The sequence below is a fragment of the Eriocheir sinensis genome, chromosome 25, assembly GCF_024679095.1.
Source record: "Eriocheir sinensis breed Jianghai 21 chromosome 25, ASM2467909v1, whole genome shotgun sequence".
Classification (NCBI taxonomy): Eukaryota; Metazoa; Arthropoda; class Malacostraca; order Decapoda; family Varunidae; genus Eriocheir; species Eriocheir sinensis.
The window spans coordinates 5,255,861-5,280,842 of record NC_066533.1 but is presented as its reverse complement, the minus strand read 5'-3'; the positions used below and the strand labels follow the sequence as shown (position 1 = coordinate 5,280,842).

General features: G+C 43.1%; 1 protein-coding gene across 2 annotated transcripts in view; it reads left to right on the top strand.

Moving 5' to 3' along the window:
• Positions 1–1,247: 1,247 nt before the first annotated feature.
• The window catches only part of LOC127003233 (zinc finger protein 501-like), a 99,148-nt gene continuing 75,413 nt past the window's right edge, over positions 1,248–24,982 (top strand). The window contains exon 1 of one of the 2 annotated variants that reach the window (XM_050869626.1): positions 1,248–1,384. The gene's annotated coding sequence lies outside the window, so the exon portion shown is untranslated. The remainder of the gene's footprint in view (positions 1,385–24,982) is intronic. The other variant, XM_050869625.1, reaches the window with a different exon arrangement.

Here is a 24,982-nt window from a genome sequence, read left to right as displayed (position 1 = left end):
CACCATATCATACAGCACACCCAGCCACACCACTGCACATCACACCCAGCCACACCACACATCACACCCGCCACACTACACCCCACATCACACCCAGTCACACTATACCTCAAACAAAACTCAATCGTACAACACCACACACATACCATGCCCAGCCTCACCACATCACACCCAGCCACACCATACCACACACCACTCCCAGCCACGCTACGTGATGCATCACACCAAGCCACACCACACCCCAGACACTCCGTAATTAATTTACAGATTAATAATCCACATTTCCACAAAAAAATCCACATCAAATGAATTTCCTGAAAGCGTCTTCCCACAAGAGCTCATACCAAAACTTGCGTCTCCGACAAATTTGTGGAAATTTCTCATATGTGACAACACTGTTCTCGCAGTGCAGGCAAGTACTTTATATGAGAATCGATCACGTAAAGGAGTCTGAGTCGGTGATATTTTTACCGACTCCGACTCCGGCCAAAAGTAGCCGACTCTACCGACTCCGACTCCGACTGCCACAGATGATGCCAATGTCAAATGAAACCATAGCTTAGTGTTGTTACATTACCCAAATGAGTTTTCACTCGAAAATCATAAGTGGGAAATCACTGATAAGATTTGACAAGTTAAAAGAGAAGGCAATCAGTCACTGGTGTCTGACTTGCTACCGGACAGGTACAGGATCAGTACAGGATAAGCAGCTTGATGCTTGTCCTGTACAAGTGGATCACATTTTTTTTCCTTTTACCTTTATATATATATATATATATATATATATATATATATATATATATATATATATATATATATATATATATATATATATATATATATATATATATATATATATATATATATATATATATTTATATATATATATATATATATATATATATATTTATATATATATATATATATCTATATATATATTGATGCAGTATATTTAATTTTTATCTAAATCACGATTTTGTTTACTCTGAGTTAAATCGATTTAAATCATTTTATTTAAATCACAACAACCCTGCTTTATTGACATTCATTTCTTCTCCTATATTTACTTTCATACTCGTTTACATTACTCCTTCTCCATCGCACCCACACACACTCAAGAATAGTACAATAAACTCACCCTAGATGGCGTCACGGCCCAGTATTTACCTCTGCCTCATCTGACCAGCCGTCCCTGAGGTCACACACAACACCAACTAACCTCTCCCACCTTCCTCCCTCAGGCGCTGTCCCTCGTGCACCTTTTATCAACCATAAAGCCTCTGAAAGGATGGACAAGCTGGCGTGTAGGTGGTTGTGGCTAGCGTGTTGTCTGCTACGGCCGGGACACGAACCTGGTGAATGGGAGACGTGGAGCCGAGGAGAGGTAAGTGAGTTGCTGTTTGTTGTGTTGTGGAAAGGTGAAAAGGTAAACTGTACTTGTTGTTGAAGGGTAATAAGAGAACGAATGCATAATGCAGTAAGAAAGTAATATTAATGTGAGGCGTGGAGCATAAGTGAGGTAGTCACTGTCTGCTGCGTTGTGGAAAGGTGGAAAGGTGAACAGTACAGTCTGTAATTAGATATAGTTATTGTTGAAGGTTGAATAAGACGAATGAATAATGCAGCAAAAATGTAATATTAATGAGACGTGAAGCTGAGGTGATATGAGGCAAGGTAATGTTTGGTATGGTGTGGAAAAGTGGAAAGGTGAACTGTAGAGGCTGTTAAATTATATAGTTGTTGTTGAAAGTTAAAAAAGAGGACCAATAAATAATTCAGTAACAAAGTGATGGTACTAAGAGGCGTGGAGCGTAGGCGAGGCATGGTCATGTTTGATGTGTTGTGGAAAGCTGGAAAGGTGAATTATGGAAGCTGTAAAAAAATATATAGTTTTTGTTGAAGGTTAGATACGAGAACGAGTGAATAATGCAGTAAAAGTGTAGTGTTAATGAGATGCGTGGAGCAGAGGTGAGGCAAGGTTTTGTCTAATTTGTTGCGAGGTCTGGAAAGGTGAAGCTGAGAGGCAATAAAGTGAAAAGGTTGATGTTTGCGGTAATATAAGACGAGGAATGTATATGCTTTAAGAGATAATGAGAGGCGTGGAGCAGAGGTGAGTTAAGGTAATGTTGATATTCTGTGAAGCGTGGGAGGAGGAGGCGATAAAAGAAAATGGTAAAGGTAATATATGACCAGGGGTGAATAATACTGTTGTGTAATTCTAATGAGTCAATGCGCATAGGTGAGGTGAGATGTAGTGTGCGGTATACTGTAAAAGGTGGAAAGGTGAAGGATAAAGGCTATGGAGGAAAGGGGTTGCTAGAGGAAAAAATCTGCTTTATATATGCTGTGCTATTAATGAAAGCCTTAGAGCAGAGGTCAGGCAGAGTCATGTTATTGTAAGGCAGTGCTCAAAAGATGGAAAGGCTAAACAAGGTTGATATGAAAATAGTGGCAGATATGGGTCAAGCGAGAGCAGCAAAAGGGAATCTAGGTTGTACAGTTTGTTGTTAATAAGGCGTCGATCATAGCCCAGGTAAGGTAATGATTTAAAAGGGAAGTAATGAGGTGAAGGGTCGAGCTAGGAGGTTGTGGAAAGAATAGTGGCTTGCGTATAAATGAGATCAATGAAATGAAATCTGTGAATGAAAAGTGTTATGTTAATGAGTCGTGAATCAAAAGGCAGGTAAGAATGCTTCAAAAGGTATTTATAAGGGGGGAAGTGGAACAAGGCTGGTATAGAGGAAATAGTTGCTGTTATTGGTAAAAATGAGATAAGTGAAAGGAAATCTTTGAATGAAAAGTGTGATGATAACAAGTCATGAATCAGAGGCCAGGTAAGAGAATGACACAGGTAAGGGGCAAAAGATGTATGTAGAGTACGTTTTTTTTTTATTTATTTATTTATTTAATTTTTTTTTTTTTTACGTCTTCGCCTGTTGCGCCGGTAGGCTTTCCTTCGTATCAGGGCCTGATTGTCAGCCCCAGCCCGTTGTGTCGTATACAAGTGTTTATAGTGGCGCCATCTTGCATTGGCTCATGCTGCCCCCCGGAGCTCATCATTAGTCCTAGAATCTAGAGTCCGGGTTGATGGGTGGTCTTCTGCTGGACAGCATGTGGGTAGTCTTAGGCCACTCGGCGGCGGCTGAAAAATCCCAGCTTGTGGCACCGGGCGGGGATCGAACTCGCGTCGTCCTGAACGCGGCGCCGTCAGGCTATCCACTCAGCCACCGCGATATGACAAGAACTATGAAATCAAAAGAATAAACTCAGAAATCAAAAACAAAGAGGTTATCAGCGAGTAAAATGTCATTGCAAACGTTTAGAGGCTTTAAAAGAAAGTGGTCGTCGTTTAGAGGAATGATGATAGCTATTAGTGGGATTAAACGCTGTAGAGATATAATGGAAGCGCAGTTAGTATAATAGTTGTAGAGAAGCCCTGAACGGAAGTAATTAATGAAATGTGTTATGAAAGGCATGAAGGGGAAAGAATACGGCACACATATGCTGGGAAAATTTTGTGGTACAGAAGGTGGGTGAAATTAAACGCTGTAGAAATGTAATGGCAGTGAAGTTAACAGAAAAAGTTTTAGCGGGGCCTTAAAGGGAAGTAGTATAGTGAAATGCGCTATAAATGATGTGAAGGGGAAATCTATATGGTGCAGAACGTGAAGCTACAGACAAAAAGGGAAATTATACGGCACAGACACGAGAGGAAAATTATACGGTACAGATATGAAGGGGAAATTATACGGTACAGAAGCCCTAAAAGGAAACACTATAATGAAATGATTTTTGAAAGACACGAAGGGAAATCTTTATGGCACAGAACATGAAGATACACACAAAGGGAAATTTATACGGTACAGACTTGAAAGGGAAATTTATACGGTACAGACTTGAAAGGGAAATTTATACGGTACAGACTTGAAAGGGAAATTTATACGGTACAGACTTGAAAGGGAAATTTATACGGTACAGACTTGAAAGGGAAATTTATACGGTACAGACTTGAAAGGGAAATTTATACGGTACAGAAGCTCTATAAGGAAACAGTATGATGAAAAACGATATAAAAGACATGAAGGGAAATCTATATGGTACAGAAGATACATGAAGACACACACACGAAGAGAAAATCATACGGTACAAAACATGAAAGGAAAATTACACGGTACAGAAGCCCCAAACGGAAGCATTATAAAGAAACGCGATATAGAATACCTGAGCGTCGACTAATATCGCGTAATGCATATCCTGTTAAGCATCAGCACCGTTGCCAGATTATCGTACTCAGAGCATAGTGTTGACCGGTTTCTAACGCATAACTTTTGCAAAAAAACATCATAATTTAACTATTTTAACGATAACTACAAATTAATCTCGTTATTGGGGCCCAGGAGACAGTTTTGGGGTAGGAAATCGGTAAATATTAGAGGCTGAGTACGACAGTTTGGCAACGTTAGGCATCAGAAGCATCGTTATGGAAGGCGCGTCGTAAAAATCCAAGAGAGGAAACAAAAGCAAGTCAACAAGGGCCAACAAGGACAGGGTGTGGAAGCATGGAGTGTAATCCCGTTAATACGCGCGGCTAAAAGCATGAGAGGAAGTATTGATGTAAAAACCTGATGATGAAGCCAGGTAAGGACGCGGAAATGAAACACACACGGCGGGGAAGCCACGAGGGGGATCAAACTCAAAACGCGGCGATTTAAAACATATTGAGAGAGAGAGAGAGAGAGAGAGAGAGAGAGAGAGAGAGAGAGAGACTGTGGCGTTTAAGTATAGTACAGAAACTAATTAATTAGAGTAAAGAAGAGAGAGAGAGAGAGGATCCTGGGAAAGGCCTTCATTTTGTAGCGGACTAATAATGGCTAAAGATTATGATGATGATGATGATGATGATGATGATGATGGTAATGATTATACCGTACATAACAAGGAAAATAAACGGTAAATACATAATAATTGACCTTTGACCTACGTAATATTAAGAAGTATGCAAGTTGAAGTTTTGCTAAATAGGAACGATGGTATAAAAAAGACACTGAGTGACCCTAAGTATACAAGACCAAAACACACACACACACACACACACACACACACACACACACACACACACACACACACACACACACACACACACACACAGAGGTAAGGTTAAGGGGTACAGGTAAGGTGTGAGGCCTACCTTAATATCAGTTCCTGCCTCTTTAGTCTCCCTCCTCCTCTCGTGGTCCCCCCCCCCCCATCACCTGTCTGACGCACAGTGAGGGATTCATTAGCGGCAGAGAGAGAGAGAGAGAGAGAGAGAGAGAGAGAGAGAGAGAGAGAGAGAGAGAGAGAGAGAGACTGTGGCGGTTATATATAGTACAGAAACTCATTAATTAGAGGAAAGAAGAGAGATTATTAACGCGTACGCGAGCACGATTTTGGCATTGTCTACGGCATTAATGATTTGGAGAGAGAGAGAGAGAGAAACACGAATGCCCATTTTTAGCATAAACTACGGCATCAGTGATTGGATGAGAATTTTACGCTGGGATAAAACACACAAAAAACGTGAATTTTCTCTCCATCTCTCTCTCTCTCTCTCTCTCTCCAGCGTCTTCGTTAATAGTAATTCTGCCTCTCTCAGATATGACTCAAATGTTTACAACCGATCAATGTCATCAAAAGAAAGGGAAATGAATGATGGTCCAATATCTCTCTCTCTCTCTCTCTCTCTCTCTCTCTCTCTCTCTCTCTCTCTCTCTCTCTTATCTAACAAACTAGTAGATTTTCCTGTTCGCAGTAATTATGTATCTCATTTCCTATCGTTTGAAGCAGTTGACAGAAATGTTACCGAAAAGGCTGACAGACGTATTGGGAGGGTCTGAAATATTGAGAGTGTTGAAGGAAAGTCAGAGAGGAGCGGGGATGAGTAAGGGGAAGGAAAAATCAGAAAGGAGGGAGAAGGAAGGGAAAGGAAATGGCGGAAATGTGGGGAATGGGTGGGAATGAAAAAAGGTAAAGAAGATTGGAGGAAGGGGAAGGAAAAGGCAGATAGGAGGGAGAAGGAGGGGAAGGGGAAAGGCAGAAAGGAGGGGGGAAGGGTGGGAGGGAAAAAGTTAAAGAAGAGGCGAGGAAAGGTTAGGAAGAAGTCAGAGTGGATGGTGGGATGGAAGAGGAAGGAAGAAGTCAAAGAGGAGGTAGAGGAAAGGAAAAGGAAAAGTTTGAGAGCATGGGGGAGGGGAAAGAGAAAAGTGAGAGGAAAGGGAAGGGAAAGCGAATAGTGAGAGAGAATGGGTGGGAGAAGGAAAGGAAAAGTGGGGGAAGGAATGTCAGAGGAGGGGACAAGGAAGGGAAAGGAAAAATCAGAGGGGATGGGGGAAGGAAAAAGGTAGAGATATTACTGAACTGGCGTGGGTGAGGTGTGGTGGAAATGCATGAATGTAAATGGGGAAAGAAAGAAAGAAAGTATCGAAGCGTGCTGTTGGTAATGAGCGGAAAGTGAAAAAAATAAGGGTGAGGTAGAAGGGTTAGTTACTGAAGAGAGAAGGAGTGTGTGTAGTTCGTTTCTGCGTCTATTTCCTCTCTCCTTTGCGTTCCATTCAGCCATTCGTTGCAAGCTAATTAGTGTATCAAACTCTGAATAGTTCCTTTCTTCGTGTATTTTTTTCTTTACGGTATATACATTTCATTGATATATTTATGTTCTTGTGTGTTTCTTTTTCTTCTCTCTCTCTCTCTTATATTTACACAGACACTTGTTACATCAGGGCCTAGTACCCATAACATTACATTACACTGCGGCACTAGTTTCTAGGCTAAAGGGAACATGGTTGATATCCCCTATCTGAAAGTCTAACCTGTTCACAAATATTTTAGCCACTGGTTCACAAACAGTTTATATTGTTGCCGGTGTGTGAACTGCTGAGGCAGCTGACCGGACGCAAGGAGACGGTTTCGTAACTGCACGTAAGTGTTTATAAACTGCCTCTGGTAGTGAGTCGTCCGGCATCGCTGTACTACCAGAGCCGTGGGAGCCGCCTCCGCTGACCGGGTGTTGGCTGTCACTTTCCGCTCCGGCTGGTGCAGCGTCCTCAGGTGCTCCACTCCCTCCTGCTGTATTTTCTACAGAGTGGTGAGGCCGGCCACGTCTCGCCGGTGTTGGAGGGTCTGCAGACTCGGTAGGTGCTCCGGTTGTCCATCCGTGATGATCTTCCACGCCCTCTCATGGACCTTGTCGAGGAGCGCGAGATGGGTACTGGCAGCTCCCCACCACGCAAGGCACTAATACTCAAGGGAGGATCGGATTTGTGCCTTGTATAAGACTTCGCGCCCTCGACTGTCCATCAGCCAGGAGATTTTGCGTAGGGACGTCAGCTTCCGTGAGGCTGCCCTTGCCAGGTGCTGGATGTGCGTGCGGAAGGTCAGCCTGGAGTCATATGTGAGGCCCAGCAACTCTACTTCCTCACGTGGCGCCAGCTTGAGTCCCTCGAATTCAAGCTGGAGATCCACAGGTGTCCTGGCCACTACCAGCAGCTGAGTTTTTGCTGGGGCAAACTTCACTTGCCACTTACTCCCCCAATCTGCAATTCACCGGAGTGTGGCCCTTAGTTGTCGTGATGCCTGGTCCTCTCCTCCTGGCTCTATTTTGTGAGTCACAGTGATGTCATCGGCGAACGCTTTGGCACAAGGAACAAGATGGAAGAGGTCATTTATGTACAAGTTCCACAGTAGTGACCCGATGACACTGCCTTGTGGCACGCCGGCGTGGATACGTTGTGGGGAGGACTTGTGCCCATTCAGGACCACTTGAAGGTGGCGTTCCTCTAAGTAATTTTCCATCAGGCACAGAAGCTTTCCCTCCAGTCCGGCTGCTCTCATTTTTTCTAATAGGGCGGTGTGCCACACTCGGTCAAATGCGCCCTCAATGTCAAGTGCCAGAGCAGCAGTGGCTCTTCCTTGGTCCAGCTCTGAACTCCATTCGTTGGATAGTAGTAGGTGTAGATCGGCTGCTGACCGGTTTTTCTGAAGCTGAACTGCCCGGCACTCAACAGATAGTGCCTATCCAGGTGTCTGGTGATCCGCTCAGCCATTATTCCCTCCAACACTTTTGCCACTGCTGATAGGAGGGACACCGGCCTGTAGTTCCTCACGTCCGTTCGGTCGTTCTTCTTGTGCATAGGAACAACATGGCTAGTCTTCCAAGTCTGCGGCCAGGTGGAGGTATGTAGGCAGTGGTTGTACGTCTTGGAGAGGGGAAAAGCGAGTTCCTTGGCACACTGACGCATGTGGCGGGGGCTGACATTGTCCGGGCCAACAGCCTTATCTGCGTCTAAGGCCTTCAATGCCAGATACACCTCTTCCTATGCTATTGAGAGGCTTGTCAGCTTTTCTTTAGTAATTGGAGGGAGAGACGGTGACTCTTTTCTGGGTGAGGGACGGTCATTTTGGCAGCAAAAGTCTTGGCAAACAACTCTACTTTTTCTTTATTGTCCAGTGCCATGGTGCCATCCTCTCTTCTCAAGGTCGGAACCGTGCCTTCTTGCACCTCACCTTGATGTTCCTTAACCAGGTGCCATCACTGCTTGCTCCCTATCTGGCCTCCTTTTAGTTTGTTTTTTTGTGGCAGTCACCCATTAGTCCTTAGCCCAGGCCTGGGCGTCTTGCATTCGGGCTGCTGCCTCCCTGTGCCTCCTCTTGTTGAAGGCAGTGGGGTTACGCTTATGCGTTAGCCAAGCGCGGTGTTTGGCGTCAGCTAAGTCTACATATATACCAAGTCGGACCACCGCGCAGGAAGGCGGGGCTATGGATGACGTCACTGGTTGCTGAGTAGGAGAAAATGGTTTTCTAATGAAGAAAACGGATTGAGAAATGGCAGACTAAAATATTATCGTGTTTATAGAACGTTCACACACACACACACACACACACACACACACATATATGCAGCCACAGCGCACGCGCACACGCACACACTCACAAGCACAGACACAGCACAACACACAGACATAGAAGCACAGCACACCACAGCATAGACAGGACGCACACACACACAAACACGGACACAGCATAGTCCACACACACACACACACACACACACACACACACAAACACAGATACAGCATAGAACAGCGTAGACCACACACACACGCACACTGACACACCACAACACAGCATGGACCCCCCCCCCCCACACACACACAAAAAAAAAAAGCTACATTGACTAGGTATTTTTACCACTTGTTCATCACTTTTCCTTTTCTCCAGATTGACAGATGGGGACAGAAAATACGGACAGGGATATGTAAATCAATTATACTTATAAAATATATATACCATTAACATTATATACTACCTATTTAAGCATGACATCCCCACACCACAACCACCAACAAACATTTATCACCCCGACGACATAAGTACATGTATAACAACTGCCCACCACAACCAAGACTCAGCGTAATGCTGGGTCTTTCGGGAGGCGATGAAACGTTACATTTACTTGGTGGTGTGTGTAGCGATTTGCGCACCCCAGAACTACACATTTTTGAGACATGAAAGCCAAGGATGCAAATGTTCACCACACGCACCCACCCAACAGCGGAAGGACAACTGAACCACTGACGTCACGGCGTGTGTTGAGTTGCCGCCGTTTGCCGGCTGCGCAGAAATATTTCATTTTCGGCACGGCCCGACTTGGTTATATGTAGACTTAGGGCGTCTGATGCTGCACAACACCTCGGCCCGAACCACGGCTGGTCGGACGGCTTGGATCTTTGCTCGCGGTGTGGCACCCACCGGTGTTGCTCCTTGAGGACTGCTTCAGTGAACTGGTGCACCTGCTGCTCCACGCTGGCACTCAGAACCGCGTCCCAGTCCAGCTGTTGCTGGGCTGTGCACAGCCTCCCCCAGTCAGCTGCCCCCCAGCACCACAGAGTCCTTGTGGTGCTCTCCTCCCGGTGACTCTTGAATGCCACCTTGGCGAGAACGGCTACATGGTCTGAGGTACCCACGTAGCCCAGCGGGTGGCATTGCACAGTGTTTAGGGGAAGGTCAGCGACGGCAGTATCAAGCGAGAATCCGGAGCTGTGTGTGGGGAAGTTAACATAGTTGTCCAAGTCGTACACTGCTAGTAAGTTATCGAACTCCCTTTGTGCTGTGCGCTCTCTCTCTCTCTCTCTCCCAAGATAACCTAGTCAGTAATGTCACGGTAGGAGAACACCTCGGTTCCTGCGATCATAAACTAGTGCGCGTTGACATTAGAGCTCAAACATCGGTGACTGAAAATAAAGTAAAGGTGCCCAATTTCAAAAGAGCCAACTTCGTAGAAATCCGACGAAAACTAATAGATATGCAACTATCAGATGACGGCAATATAGAGGACGCCTGGCTAAGCTTTAAAAATCACTTACTCACTCAGCAGGACACATTTGTCCCCTTGTGCGAGAAGCGAATTAACACTAATAAAAGTCCACCTTGGTTTAATAGCGAAATTAAACACTCAGTCAAGGAGAGAAAATTGTCTTACAGGTTAAAGAAAGAGCAAAGCACGCCCGAAAACATTAGACTTTACAATGATGCCAGGCGACGAGTTAACAGATTAGTGCTTCAGGCAAAGCGTAGATATGAAGAAAATATTGCAGCCAACTGTAAAAATAATCCGAAATCCTTCTTCAGTTACATAAACAACAGAAAGGCGATCAGAAGTGGAATTGGACCTTTAACAAACAGCGACGGTGCACTAGTGACTGACAGCCAACACGTTGCAAACCTATTAAACAATTACTTTTCCTCGGTGTTTAATAATAACAGTCATCCCGCCACCAACAGCACCAGTACTAATGTAAATCCCGAGCATGCATTGTCTAACTTTGAAATAAAACCCGATGAAGTCCTTAAAGCCCTCAAATCACTTAAAACAAATAAAAGTCCTGGACCTGACAAAGTATATCCAACTCTGCTGAAAGAAACAAAGAGTGAAATACTCTCCTCCCTCACAACCGTATTCAATATGTCCTTGCGACAAGGCATCGTCCCTTCAGATTGGAAGAAGGCTAACGTGACACCGATTTTTAAGAAAGGAGACAAAAAAGTACCAGGTAATTACAGGCCCATTAGTCTAACTTCGGTTGTAGGTAAGCTACTTGAGGGCATAATTAGAGACAAAATTGTGAGTTACCTTGAAAGCCACTCATTGATTGGGGACTCACAACATGGCTTCCGAAACAAAAGATCCTGCCTATCAAACCTATTAACCTTTTATAACGACCTCTTCACTGTTTATGACGTAACCAAATCACTGGACGTAGTCTATCTTGATTTCCAGAAAGCGTTTGATAAAGTCCCGCATCATAAATTACTTTACAAATTAAAGCAAATAGGTATTGACGGTCAAGTAAACCAATGGATCGCGAATTGGTTGAGCAACAGACAACAAAGAGTAGTGATTGACGGATTTAACTCAGAGTGGGCGCCTGTCACTAGTGGCGTCCTTCAGGGCTCGGTCCTTGGCCCAGTGCTCTTCATTATATACATCAACGACGTGGATGTTGGACTCAATAACCGCATTAGTAAATTTGCAGACGACACAAAGATTGGTAACTCGGTTCTGACTGACGAAGACAGGCAAAGCCTCCAAGAGGATTTGCACAAAATTTCAGCTTGGTCGGAGAGATGGGAGATGCCCTTTAACGTAGACAAGTGCCAGGTCCTTCAAATTGGAACGAGGAATAAGAAGTTCGAATACGAAATGCGCGGCGTTAAACTCAAAAGCGTTCAATGCGTCAAGGACTTGGGGTCAAAATCGCGTCATAGCTCAAATTCTCACAGCAATGCATCGATGCAGCAAATAAAGCGAACAGAATGTTGGGCTTCATTAAAAGAAACTTTGTATTCAAGAATAAAGATGTAATACTCCCGCTCTACAACAGTTTAGTCAGACCCCACTTGGAATATGCGGTACAGTTTTGGTCTCCCCACCATGCAAAGGATATTGCTAAATTAGAAGGTGTTCAGCGTCGGGCAACGAAAATGATCCCTTCCTTGCGCAACAAATCCTACGAAGAAAGGCTTTCTACCCTTAACATGTTCTCTCTTGAGAAACGTCGCCTCCGAGGAAAACTGATCGAATGTTTTAAAATACTTAATGGTTTCACGAATGTAGACAGATCAACATTGTTTATGATCGATGACACTTTGCGCACGAGGAACAATGGCGTAAAACTCAGATGTAGACAAGTAAACTCAGACTGCACCAAATTTTTCTTCACCAACGTTATAGTGCGAGAATGGAATAAGCTTCCACCATCAGTGGTCCAGTGTAACACGATTGACTCCTTCAAAAATAAGCTCGACCGTCACTTCCTTCAACTTAATATCAACTAGAGTAGAAATGCAACGTTTTGGAGTCTTCTGATTAATGTAAAATCACTTAGGTTTAAGGACAGACCACCAAGTCTGGACCATGGGGTCTGTGTGGTCTGATTTTCTATGTAAATCTATGTAAATCTCTCTCTCTCTCTCTCTCTCTCTCTCTCCTGACAACAAAATCATTAGGGTCACATATTTTCCCCTCATTTTTATCCTTTTTTTGTGCCTCCTGGTCGTGTTTATATGTATTTTTGCACCGTTGTTTTCTGTAAAATATATGCGCGTTCATTTCTGGTTCGATGACGCGTGAAATGTGAGGAGGGACGAGGGGATGAGGGGGTGAGGGGGAGGGCATATGTTCGGGGGGGGGGGGGGGGGGTTAAAGCGGGGGCGGTGCGTGTTGCAATATTTTCTGTCCCTGATATCAGTTTTCTTTTTTATTATCGGGAGTCAAGTGAGAAAAATCATAACTAATTGATAAAGCTCGTGTTTGGATGGATGTTTTTTTTCTTTTTTCTTTCTTTATCTATCTATATTATCTGTGTATGCCAACTTTTTATTTCTTACCGGGCGTTAATATAAAAAAAAATCATAACTAATTGATAAAGCTCGTGTTTGGTTGTATGTTTTTTTTCTTTCTTTATCTATCTATATTATCTGTGTATGCCAACTTTTTATTTCTTACCGGGCGGTAATATAAAAAAAATCATAACTAATTGATTAACCTCGTGCGTGTATGTATGTTATTTTTCTCTATTTGTTTATTTATCTATCTGTGTTATCTGCGTATGTCAACTTTTTTAATCACTGGAAGTTAAAGTCAGAAAAAATGCATAACTCATTTTAAAAACCCGCGTGTGCATGTATGGCTTCCTTCTTTTATTTATTTTCTCTCTATTTATCTATCCATCTATATCCTGTGTCACGTCAGTTAAAAAAAAAAAAATATTTGATTAACCCCGTGAACATATGGCTTCCTTTCTTCTATCTATTTATTTATTTATTCATTTTTCTTTACTTCAATCCGTGTACGTTGTGTGTGCAGACCAGTATCGTCCGCCTCGTATTATTATTTTGAAGGTCATACAAGTGGTTGGCCCAAGCTCGGTATGTGGCAGCAACCTGTTCAGACTACGATAAAAAGAGAGGTAGGGATAACATGGGGAGATGATGAATGAGGAAAGTAAAGGGAAAGGAAGGTGAACTAGTATGGGTAGAAACTTTCAGATACGAAGCAACAACCGGTTCAAAATACAATAAAAAGAGAGGTAGGGATAAACTGGGGAGATTATGAATGAGGAAAGTAAAGGGAAAGGAAGGTGAACGAGTGTGGGTAGAAACTTTAAGATACGAAAAAGAGAGAGGGATAAAAGGGGGAGATGATGAGGGGAGGAAATTGAGGGAGGGGAGGATGAAAGAGTGGGTAGAAGAGAGGAAATGATAAAAGGAGGAAAGAATAAATGGTGGAAGTAGAAGGAAGGGGAGGAAATTAAGGGAGGGGAGGATGAAAGAGTGGGTAGAAGAGAGAAAGTGATAAAAGGAGGAGAGGATAAATGGTGGAAGTAGAAGGAAATGGAGGGTGGAAGAGTGTGAGTAGAAGAGAGGAAGTGATGAAAGAAGAAAACGATGAAGGAAGGAAGTAAAAGAAAAGGAAGGGTGAAAGAATGTTGGTAGGAACTAGAATACGAGAAAGAAAAATGGATAAAAGAAGGAAGGAAGGAGAGATTAATGGAGGGTGAAAGTGTGGGTTGAAACTTAAGGATACGAAAAAGAGAGAAAGAGATAAAAAAAGGAAATGATGGATAAAAAAAGGAAGGGAAATGATGAATGAAGGAAGGAGAGGTTAATGGAGGGTGAAAGTGTGGGTTGAAACTTAAGGATACGAAATAAAGAGGAATGAATAAAAAAAAAATGATGTATATAAAGAGAAAGCGAAATGATGAATGAAAAAATAAAGGAAGGGAAGGTGAAAGAGATAAAAGGAGGAAATTCTGAATGAGGGAAATAAAGGAAAGGGGCGGTGAAAGAGTGTGCATAGAACTTCAAGACACGAAAAAGAGAGGAAGGCATAAAAAAAAAAAATGGACACGATTGATAAAAGAAGAAGGGGATATTAATGGCGCTCCCCCCCACCCACCCCACCCCAACCCCCCAACCTCACCCCCCACCCCCCTATATTAGCTTCGGATCTCCCACTGTAGTCCTAAGTCCATCCCCGTCTCGGAGTCGTCGCTGATTGGCTGAGTTTTTTTTTCCTGTCGTCCTTCGTAGAAAAAATCCCAAACCACGAAAACATCTCCGTCTCCTTCCTGGAGTCTTGGCTGATTGGCTGAGCTTTTTTGTGCCCTCCTTAGTAGAAAAATACCTGAACCGCGAAAGAATCTCAAAATAATGGTGTTAGTGAAGGAAGGAAGTGGGCGGCAGGCTTAGTAGAGTGGCCGTATCCTTGCTCTCGCTGGAGGGGAAGTAGAGGGCGAGGCTGAGGGGAGGGCTAGGGTTGTATTCTTAAACATTGCCAAGCACACACACAATCGACAAGGCTTTCGTAGGGGTTTAGGGCATTTCCATGGGTAGTTTTATGACCCTGGTAGTAGTTTGACCCTTCTCCTGTACCACGACTGTGAAAGAAACACTCATTAGAAAGGGAGAGGGCGGGGCTGAGGGCATTGGCGTCATATTCTTACACATTTCGGCGTACAAGCCAAGCCATTTGACAAGGCTTTCGTTGGGGTTTGGGCCAATTTCAGGGGTAGTTTTAAGACCCTAGTGGTAGTTTGACAATTTATGTACTATAGTTGGGAAAAAATACTCATTAGAACCCAATTAATCTCCTTTTCGGGCCTTAGAACTATAATTTATTATATATATAGTTGACGTGAGAGGCGGAAGCGTCTGAGAATACCGTCCCTGGACGCAGATTCTCCAACATCCAACGCACACACACACACACACACACACACACACAGGAAGGCAGACGTGGAAAATCTTAGGAAATATTACGGAGAGCTGGACTGGGATGAGTTAATGGAAACAAGTGAAGTACAAGAAAAATATTATATTTTTATGGAAGCATATGCAGTACATCATTTATAAAAGGCTCTCGTAGTACCTATAAGGATTTCCATGGGTGGTTTTCAAGATTCTAGTGGTAGTTTGGCAAGGCTTTGTGCTCGGGAAAGCACTCAAAATAACCCGACTGGTCTTGTCTGTGGTCTTGGAAAAATGGTCTTATCGAGAGTGTAAAGTGTTTTGAGCCCTGGTTGGTTACCGGCGACTATATTTATTGGCGCTTGTACCCACGTTTGGACCCACTCTTGGACCCCACGTTCGGACCCACTGACCCCGCCGACGCCAGCCTCTTTTCCTGCGGGCCATCAAATAGTCTGCTGTCGCTCGTCGGACGCAGCAGTGAGTGACTCGACCCAGGGCCCGTATTCTCAGACGTTTTCGGCCCTCACAACAAACATTTCCAAGGGCCTCAAAGGAGATCAGTCTGGTTCCCATTTGTGTTTTTCACGTTCATGGTGCAGCAGCCTTGTCAAACTATCACTAGAATCATAAAGCTGCCACCTGTGGAAATACTAACACATTCTCTACGAAAGTCTTATCAAATGATGCGTCCGGAGGAGTAGGGGCGTAACGAACAGAGCCATTTTTTTCTATTTTGCACTGGGAAGGCAGACTACACATCACAGGAAGAACTAGAAACAAGTTGCAAGGGAAAAGAGCCCCCTTGTTCACTGTACCGAGGGGCCCTTCTCCCTTGCAACTTGGTTTTTGTTCACTTTGGGATGTGTAAACTAGAACAAAAATGCTCTGTCCCTTACGTCCCTTCTCCTCCGGACTCCTCAAATGTGGGTGGGTGTGCCCCAGAGTGTTTAAAAATATGGTTCCTGCTCCACCGCGACATCCCGGGTGCTACCCTCCACCACTCGTGTCGCCTTCCACCTCCTTGGCTCCACGTCCACTTGGCCTCTCGCTCGACCGCCAGACGCTCACTTCGTTATGATATCCACGGCTCCGCAATACTCGTCATGTCCTCGTGTAAGAAAAAAAAGAATAAGCATAGAAGAAAAAAGAAAATTAGGAGAAAAAGAAGAGAAGATTATGAGAAGACAGAGAAAAAAACACATCGAGAAGAAAAAAAGATAAAAAAATAAGCATAGAAGAAGAAAGAGAATTAGGAGAAAAAGAAGCGAAGATTATGAGTAGACAGGAAAAACCACATAGAGAAGAGGAAACAAATTTAAGGAGAGCAGAAGGAGGAGCAGACAAAGGTGGAGGCCGTGGAGGAGGAGGTGGAGGACTTCAGGAGGAACAAGAACGTACCAAAAACGTGAATTGATGATGTTATAGGAAGAATTTATTGATGTAAGAACGAAGGATAGTTAAAGGAAGAAGGAAGAGAAGAATTAAGGAAACATGAGGAAAGAAATGAAGAAACGACAAAAAGAAACACTGAAAGACGGTGTTGTTGAGAAGGCACACACAAGAAGAAGAAAAAAAAAAAAGCAAGAGGAGAGAGAAGAAGTAGAAGAGAAATAACAACAAAAGAACAAAAAACGAAGGTGCGTGCTTAACCTATGGAGTGCGTGACCATCATTTATTTGACCGTCTCGCTTCTGTAGAAAACGGGAAATTGACCCAGCAATAAAATGATAAAATACACAAACTAAGAAGAGAAAAATAAGTAATAATAATAATAATAATAATAATAATAATAATAATGAAAATAATATTCTTCATGCGGCGCGAGTGTTCATTAGTCGCTAAACAAATTCGCCAAGTCGTGCGTAAGGACGTATTTGCCGGCGGGGGCGCGAGGCCGAGCAAACACCTCGCGGCGCCTGGCGGGAGTTCTCTTTGAAGGCGCGGGGCGGGCGGGGTCGGCGCATTGGTGGCTCAGGCGGCGGGCACGAAACACTTCATTCCTGGGGTCAAAGGTTCGAGCCCCGCGGTACCTGACTCATTACGTGTTGACAGCTGCAATTACATTTTTAGAGGCAATATTTTGGCAAGCATTACGTTTTACAAGCATGAGGATTAATGGGGCTCATTAATGTAATAGCACAGTATCATTCGTACGTGCATAATTAATTTGTTTGAATCATAAATACATTTTACTGTCACGTTACATTTTTGTGAGCTTGGTATAAGTTGTACAAGCATTCAAGTGTTCAAATATAAACAACGATTGAAGCATAATTACACTTTCAAACATAATATTGTTACGAACATTAATATGTTTTTGAGCATAACTACATATTTGCCATCATGATAACATTTTATAATCATGATTAATTAGCATAAACATATATGACCATTATTTTATTTCCTTATATCAAAGAGGATAGCTCGAGGACATCAAAAAAATATAAGAAAAGTCCGCGAACACTGTTCCCTCATATTGTGGAACAAAATTTTTTGAAATAGTAATTAATTTAGGTTCGAGAAATGCCTTGATATTCCCTTCCAAAAAGCATTCATGAAGTAGGGAGGAGTAAATACAAACTGTATCAGATTTTAACAGTGAAACGGAGGAAAGAGCTAAGATGTTGGCTAACTCTTTCATTGGGAATTAGGACAGTATAAAGATGAGCCAGCGTAGAAAGTCGTGTGTAGCGTCCCCGCAGGAGGTGAGTCATGGAGTTAGCAAGTTCATAAGAGCAGTTGCCAGGATAACATCGACAGAATATTGAATGCGACAGTTTAACAATCATGACAATTTTACCAGCATGACAATTTAGGAGCATTACATTTTCACAAGCATGATAATGTTTTTGGCAGCCTCCGCATAAATCAGCGCCGCCGTTTAAGCCACTCCGTGTGGAAAAAAAGCCGACTGAGTGTTTATTCATCGTAAGCGACGCGGAGAATCAACTCAGCGATTCTTGGCACTGGGAACCATTTCGAGGAAGCCTTCACGGACAGCGGGGCGGGGTGGGGATCGGGGGAGGTACCTTCCGCCTCCTTGCCCACCCTCACCCACAAAACTACACGCACCGTCACCCATCGACTCCCCCACCCACACTCCTCCTCACCTACCCATTCACCCACGCACACCTACACCCCCACACTCCCACCCACCCACTCACCCACACCCAATTCGTCACCCATCTCCCCACCCATCTTTTTACACACTCCACTTACCTCCCCACCCACCCATCCACCCTTCCACCTACACCCCCACACTCCCACCCACCCACTCACCCACACCCAATTCGTCACCCATCTCCCCACCCACCTTTTTACACACCCCTCTTACCTCCCCACCCACCCATCCACCTTTCCACCTATGCACCTACCCGCTTTCTGACCTCTACTCGCCCCACCCACACACCCACCTGATCATCCACCTGCTAACCCACCTTCCCACTCACCCACCAGCGTTGCCAGATTATCGTATTTATTGATGTTTGTTTGTTGTTTGTTTCGTCGTTATTCATCAGAAGCTACGAAAAAAAAATGAGTGAAAGTGATAATTTATAACACTGGACCCCATCCACCTCCACAGCACACCTACCTACCCGCCCACCAGTCTCTGCTATGACGACTGTTTGCCCAGCAGCTGAAACCGACGCGCCAGTTTTTCCTCCTCGCGCCAGGAATTAGTATAAGAGGAGAGTAGCAAAAGGAGAAGGAGGAGGAGGAAGTTACAAACGTGCATTCAAACACCAACACGTTATTCCGTTGCTCTCGAAACTCCACTGGAAAGGAGCAGTAACAAAGGAGGGACACGGGAACGTCGGAGTTGCCGTAGGAGGAGGACGAAAAGTGAGAGAAGAGGGAAGGAAAAGAATGAAGGATGAGGCAGGAACGTCTGAGTCGGTGTAGGAGAAGGAGGATAATGAAGAATAGGAGGAGAGGGAAGAGAATAACTATAAGGATAAGGCTGGAACATTAGAGTCGGAGGAGGAGGAAGAGGAGGAGGAGGAGGAAGAGGAAGAAGAAGAAAAAGAAGAAGAGTAAAGAAGGGTGAAGAAAAAGAACTAGAAAGGCAGGAACATTTGAATCACTGTAGGAAGATGAGGAAAAAGAAGATAAGAAAAAATAGAGTTAAAACAATGAAGTATAAGACGGGAACATCAAAATTGCTGTAGGAAGAAGAGAAGAAAGAAGAATAAGAGGAGAAAAAGTAAAAAGAAACGAAAGAAGAGATGGGAACAACAGAATTGCATTAGTAGGAAAAGGAGGAAGAAGGATATGAGAAGACTTACGATAAAGAACGAAGGTGGAAAATTGGAATGGGCAGCAGGAGAAAGAGGAGAAAGAAAAAGAGGAGGAAAAGCAGGAACGGCGAGAGAAAAAAGGAAAGGAGATTAAAGAGAAGAAAACAATGAAGTCAACAGTAAGAGTAAGATAAAGTGAACGATCAGTCAACAAGTCAAAACCAAACACTCATATTTACCACTAAACGTAATGTAACTACCTTCACTGTTCATTCTACCTCTCCCTTTCTGTTCCTCTTGCTACTCTTTCCTCTTATTGTAACTCCCTCAACGCTTCCTTAAACATGTTACTTTCTCTATTTATCCCTGCTAGGTTGTTTTTTTTTTTTCCCTCTACATTTCAAACGGTCTTCTTTTTCTCCTTTGTCTTGGCTAGCTATTCTCACAGTTGAATCTTCACATATATACAAAATGAAAAACTGAACCGACATAAGATACAGTTTTCCCCACGCATTAGTTTTCAATCTCGAGGCTTCAGAAAATTCAGTGGTTACGATGTTTTAGCAAGATATTTAACGTGAACCAGAAGTCGTGTGTATCAGCGTAACTTGGGCCGTGTGTCGGAGTTTGTATTACTGTTTGCGTATTGAAAGATCACCTGCTTCTGAAGTCTCGCCCATTTCACAGATTTTTAGGAATGGTATGGTGGAAGAGAGATGGCGGGAAGGGTTATCTCTCCTCTGTAGCCACTTCCGCCTGTGTCTCTATTTCCTCCACCTCTTCCTCCACCTCCTTTTCCATCTCCCCTCCACCTCCATGCCAATCTCTGTATCTCCTCCACCTCTACTCCCATCTTTCATACACCCTCGTCTCCACCTCTACTCCTGCACCTCCATCTCCTCTTCTCCTCCACCTCCTCCACCTTTACTCCCATCTTTCCTCCACCTCCATCGCCTTTTCTCCACCTCCATCCCTATACTTCCTCCAACTCCACCCATATTATCCCTCCTCCTCCTCCTCCTCCTCCCTCGGGCACTTTAGCTGCAAGAAAAGGTCGAAGGAACAAGCAGGTTGGAGTAATGTCAAAGAGCAGAGGGACACACACACACACACACACACACACACACGGCGAAGAATTATGATCATTCCCTTAATACACAAGCCAGAGGGAGGGAGGGGGGAGGGGGGAGTGCAAAAGGCAAATGCGAGTGTGTGTGTATGTGTGTGTGTGTGTGTGTGTGTGTGTGTGTGAGAGAGAGAGAGAGAGAGAGAGAGAGAGAGAGAGAGAGAGAGAGAGAGAGAGAGAGAGAGAGAACTGCAGGCAAAAGTGAAAGAGGAGCTGAGTGGCATGGATGAAAATTAAGTCAGCCAAAAATATGTTACTGTTTGAAAATTCGATGTGAGGCGTAATGAGAGAGAATGGGATGCGTGGTACAGAGAGAGTGGCAGAAGTACCAAAGAAGGTGGGAGGAGAGTGGGAGGAAGAGTAATTGATGGAAAAGAGTACGAGAGGAGCAAGAGAGGATGCCCAATTTGAGCTGGTTGATGGTGTTATAAGGAAGGTTTACGAGAGAATAAAGTGGCACAGACAAGAGAAGAGTCAAAGAATACGTGGGAGGAAGAGTAAAAACGGAGAGACGTGCAGAGGAGAAGGTTACAGATATAATGGTTAAGAGTAAGAAGTTGAATTAGCCTGGTCATATGCACATAACTGATATCAGATAAACTAAAGTAGGCTATCAGAGTGGCACCCCAAGAGTTTTAGAAATCGGGAAAGGCAGAGAACCAGGCGGAGAGAAAGATTTAAGAACATTTACAGGAGCATGATAGAGTACGCCAACGTCAGCCAGAGGTGAACGTTGGGAAAAGGCTATTGTTCTGCAGTGGACTATAGTCGGTTCACCCGAGTTTGAAGTGTGTATTATCGCCCAACGGCAACCTGCAGCAACACGGCGTGTCCGATTTAGTGGATGCTAGCCTACGCATAGTAAACAGTCGTCATTGCCAATAATATGCAGGCAGCAATAACAGATACCGTCAATTATAGTCGATTATGAGTTAAAAAATATTAGTAATGTCGCAAATAGCTGTCTTATTGATATAAACTCTGCTAATTCTATCGGTGGTGGACAGCTTCAAGGCTGCTTAATAATTATAATCATCGATCTTGTAAATTAACAAAACATCTATTTGTGACAGTACTAATATTTTTAACTCATAATCGTCTATAATTGACGGTACTCGTTATTGCTGCCTGCATATTATCGACACTGACGACTGTTTACTAGGCGTAGGCCAGCATACAGTACCCACGAAATCGGACACGCCGTGTGGCTGCAGGTTGTCGTTGCGCGATAATGCACACTTCAGACTCGGGTGAACCGACTATAGTAATGTCTAAAAATAATGATGGCGATGAGGAGAAGGCGTTTAAGACCTACGGGAGAATGAAATGGCACAGAGACTCCATGAAAAGAGATGAAAAAGAGTACGTGTAAGAAAGAGTAACGGACATCGAAGTATAGGAGAGAAGGAAACGAGGAAAACCAGAGTTGAGATAATTGAGCTGTGTAAGAGAGAACTACGAGGGAATGAAATAATACAGACTCAAAGAAAAGAGATGAAGAAGAGTACATGGGAGGAAGAGTAACGGACTTCGAAGTATAGAGGAGAAGGAAGAGAGGAAGACCAAAGCTGAGGTGACTGAGTAGGATTGTATGATGGAAGCTGAGGTGACTGAGTAGGATTGTATGATGGAAGACCTACGAGGGAATTAAATAGTACTGAGACTCAAAGAAAAGAGAGGGAGGAAGAGTAACGGACTTCGAAGTATAGAGGAGAAGGAAGAAAGGAAGACCAAAGCTGAGGTGACTGGGTAGGATTGTATTATGGAAGACCTACGAGGGAAGGGACGGCCTAGAGATGAAGTTCAGGGCCGGGACAGAGGGAGAGGACGAGACAGACACAGCGACCTCGAACGAACATAAGAATACCTACCAAGACAAAGAAGAAAAAAAAGACCTTTTGAAAGCAGAGGCAAAAAAGAACTGCCACGGATATAGACAGAAAGTAAGAGGTTGAAGAAAGAGTTGAGAGAGTTACAATAAGAGGAAAGAGGCGGGGATTCAACTACGAGAAAACTACAAAAAAGAAAAGACCGTTGGAAAAAGCAAAGGCAGAAAAAAGAACTACCACGGTTATAGACAGAAAGTAAGAGGTTAAAGCAAGATACGGATATGGACAGAAAGGAAAAGGTTGAAAAAAGAGTTGAGGGAGTTGCAGTGAGAGTAAAAAGGCGAAGATTCAACTGTGAGAATAGCTAACCAAAACAAAGGAGAAAAAGATGACCGTTTGAAATGTAGAGACAAAAAATAAAATAAAAAGACTAGCAGGGATAAATAGAGAAAGTAACATGCAGAAGGAAGCGTTGAGGGAGTTACAATAAGAGGAAAGAGTAGCAAGAGGAACAGAAAGGGAGAGGTAGAATGAACAGTGAAGGTAGTTACATTAAGAGGAAAGAGTAGCAGTGGTATAGACAGAAAGTAAGAGGTTGAAGGAGGAGTTGAGGGAGGTACAATTAGAGGAAAGAGACGGGGATTGAGCTGAGACGGAATGTGAGGCAAATGGAAGGTAATTACTTTAGTTTGCCCTTCGTGGCCTTGTCGCGGCGAGGTTAATGAAGCGACTCATAATTTGGAGCACGAGTGTCTTTTGGTGGCGAGGAGGAGGAGAAGAAGAAGAAGAAGAAGAAGAAGAAGAAGGAGAAGGAGGAGGAGGAGGAGGAGGATGAGGATTAGGAGGAGGAGTAGAAGAAGAAGAAGAAGAAGAAGAAGAAGAAGAAGAAGAAGAAAGAGGAGGAGGTGGAGAAGAAGACGAAGAAGAAGAAGAAGAAGAAAAAAGGAGGAGGAGAAGGAGGTGAGGAAGAAGAAGGAGAAAAAGAAGAAGGAAGAGGAGGAGGAGGCCCAAGACAATAAGAAGAGGGAAAGTTAAAAGGAATAGAAGGATTAAAGGAAACAGAAGTAGAGGAAGTGGGGAAGGAGGAGGAAGAAGACAACGAGAAGAGAAGTTAAAGGAATGGAAGGACAAAAAAATAAAGAGTAGAAGAAGGAGAGAAGGAGAAAGAAGAAGAAGAAGAAGAAAACAAGAAGAGGAAAAGATAACAAGAAATAATAGTAAAAGAAGAAAAGGAGGAGAAAGAAGAATACAAGAAGAGTAAATGTTAAAAGGAATAAAAGGAGAAAGAGAAATGGGAGTAGAAGTAGAAAAGGAGGAAGAAAAAGACAAGAATAGGAATAGGTAAAGGAATAGAAGGATAAAAGAAATAGGAGTAGAAGAAGTAGAAAAGGAGGAAGAAGATAAGAAGAGTAAAAGTTAAAAGGAAGAGAAGGATAAAAGAAATAGGAGTAGAAGAAGTAGAAAAGGAGGAAGAAGACAAGAAGAGTAAAAGTTAAAAGGAATAGAAGGATAAAAGAAATAGGAGTCGAGGAAGTAGGAAAAGAGGAGGAAGAAGAGAGCGAGGAGAAAAAAATTAAAGGAGCAGAAGAATAAAAAGGAATGGGTGGATTAGAAGTAGAAAAGGAGGAGGAGGAAGAGGAAGAAATAAATGCAAAGGCTTCTATGAGGAGACGAAGAAGTATATAGAAGAGAAGAAAGAGAAGGAGAGGAAGAAACGAAAGGAAAAGAAGGGACAGAGGAGGAGGAAGATAAGAAACAAATAAAAGGAATAGAAGTGAAAATGAAGGAGGAGAAGGAAGAGAAGAACGACGAAAAAAAAACGAGAGAAGGAGGAGGAGGAGGAGAAAGAAAAAATAATGTTAGTATATGAGGAGATTTTTTTATTTATTTATTTTTTTTTATTTATTTATTTTTTTTTTTCACTAGCGATTTCTTGCGGTGCCTTGAACGTGAAGGAAGAAGAAAACAAAGTGAAGAGTGGAGGAAGGAGGAGGAGGAGGAGGAGAGAGGCAATAACGAATGGCGTGCTTATTGTTTCTCCGACTCATTATCTGTTGTTTAGGAGACTTAAGAAAAGGAAGAGGAAGAAGAAGAAGAAGCGAAGAAGAAAGATGACGATCGAAAAAAAAAGAAAAAAGAGGAGTAAGAGTAAAATGATGATGATGATGATGATGATGAAAAAAGGAGAAAGAAGAGTAAGAGTAAAATGATGATGATAATGATGAAAAAAGAAGAAAAAAAAGAAGAGTAAATGATGATGAAAAAAGAAGAAAAAAAAGAAGAGTAAGTGTAAAATCATGATGATGATGATGATGATGAAAAAAGAAGGAGAAAGAAGAGTGAGAGTAAAAAGATGATGATGACGAAAAAAGGAGAAAGAAGAAGAGTAAGATGAATATGAAGAAGAAGAAGAAGAAGAAGAAATAGCAGGAGAAGAAGAAAATAACAAACAAAAGAAGAGCATCGACGAAATAGCAAAACAACAAATAGGAAAAGTAGAA